The 2,031-nt window shown below is 37.7% G+C and overlaps 1 long non-coding RNA gene across 1 annotated transcript; it reads right to left on the bottom strand.

Annotated features, from left to right (window-relative positions):
* Nucleotides 1-64: 64 nt before the first annotated feature.
* On the bottom strand, nt 65-2,025 carry LOC111389771. Its single transcript, XR_002701792.1, has 2 exons — nt 1,812-2,025; nt 65-695 (listed from the first exon to the last, which is right to left on the bottom strand). It is a non-coding gene; the product is annotated as an uncharacterized LOC111389771 (long non-coding RNA).
* Nucleotides 2,026-2,031: the final 6 nt, after the last annotated feature.

Consider the following 2,031-nt stretch of genomic DNA (forward strand, 5'->3'; position numbering starts at 1 on the left):
TATGTATGTTCGTACGTATGTTTGTGATGTGAAGTTACTCGCAGAATCTTAATCTGCCCTTGTAAACATGAAACATATTTTCAATCTCATAAATCATGTACAAGTTAGCTCATTTTTGTACAGACACTTTATGAACTATGAACATGTTGAATAATACTACTCGAGTACTATAGCAATTACCCAGTAATGATAGTTTCCCACTTCTCAAAGCGAACTGGAATCCGGAAAATTAGTTCCTCTTTGTTAAAAAATCGCTTTCGAGCTTCTTTTGTGTTGGCTCATGCCTCTGGGGTCCTCTCACAACCTTTTTGCAATGATGAAGAGCATCATCCAATACTCTGCATGAACATCACAAGCTTTGGAATGTTTAAAGGAGAAGCTACCCTGATATGATTTAATTGAAGCGCCACAAAATTTTGGAAAATAGACTCGCACTTCATTCGTGGTGGGGCTCGACCCTGCCAAAAAGCACACAATGCAGAAGATAGGTATGATACAGTAACAGCTGGAAGTGCTACTCCAGATAGAAAGGTCGACACCGTGTTTTCTCAGGTTGTTGGATGTGATAGCAAAACCTGGTTCCGAGCCCACATTTGATCCCAACAATAGTCTGGCATTTTGTGAAATGAAAAATTCTCGACTAGTAGCAACCTATGGAGATCTTGCCGGTCTAACAATGTCCTCGTCAAACGCTTCTGCCATCAAGAAATTTGAATTGGCATTACATTTAGATCCATACGAATAAATTATCATTCTCGGTACTAGGAAGGAGAAAATCATCTTTTATTGCCAATGTTGCTCTAGTAAATGACCGATAGGTCAAATCAAAATAAAGAACTATATAAACACTCACAATTGGAATGAACAAAGATCAAAAGCTTCTGAAGACCATTACGATAGATAATTAAAGATATGGGAACATAAGTATGTGTTATGGATCAATTCCTGATCCGTGCTTCCAAAAGAAATAATAAACAGAAAAACAATGAGAAAACGAGCAAAGCACACCTCAGATTTATAGTGTTTCACCCTCAATGTCACGGGTATATGAAATATCCAATGTTAGAACAATCTGTAGTTGAGGGTGAAAAGTCTACGCTCTATACAATCCAACAATATGAAGTACTTGGCCGAACTCCATTAGGTTACATGTCTCTTAGGATAAAGAAATCTATGAGTGAAACCTCATCTATATTGAAGTCAGCCTCAATGATAGATCCAAACACAATGAAAAGATAAAAAAATGGGAGTTACAATGAAAGACTATCATTTCTATCATCATGACACTGGACACATTATCTTAAAATTGTGTTCTAATCAGTTCCAAGCGAATGACTCAGTAATAGAAAACAAATTCGGAGAACTGGAGTAGCATAGGAACCCTCAAATGCTATATACAACAAGCAAAATCTATCAAGGGGAAAACAGCATCAATAGCGAAGAAACAACAAAATTTCTCATCAAACTGCAGGAGAAACAAAAAACCTTCTCCTTACATAAATTTTATTCAATCCTGACTGTGAAAGTAACAAAAATGGTACACTTCCCACTATTCTGCAGCTTCTGCTCATCAGCTTTATCTTTGCAAACAAGAAGCCATTCTCCAACCTTGATAATTCTAAAGAGTGACTAGCTACTCATAATATGACCAACACCCCACTTTCTCAGAAACTGACACAAAATCTTCTAAGAGCAACGAAAGAACTACCAAAATGTAGAAAGAATCAAGACGCAAAAAAATCAGGAAACAAATGACGACCTATTGCTTATGGCCTTAGGCTGCAAGGCAAGGGAATAAAAAGGAATCTTACGCAGAGGATGTATCAACAAAAACCTCATTGAGCACATTGTCCTCACCATTATCCAAGTCAAAGAGCTCAGCATCCTTATCTTCGTCATTGGAAAAATCCCGCCTTTCGATTTTTGAATGAGCAGCAATGAATATCAACTTTTGCACCCTGTCCATGCCCAGCCTTGAATGGGAATGAGACCTTGCCCATCTCAGTAAAGACCAGTTGCATTTGAAACCAC

The sequence above is a fragment of the Olea europaea genome, unplaced genomic scaffold (assembly GCF_002742605.1).
Source record: "Olea europaea var. sylvestris unplaced genomic scaffold, O_europaea_v1 scaffold6194, whole genome shotgun sequence".
NCBI classification, from domain to species: domain Eukaryota; kingdom Viridiplantae; phylum Streptophyta; class Magnoliopsida; order Lamiales; family Oleaceae; genus Olea; species Olea europaea.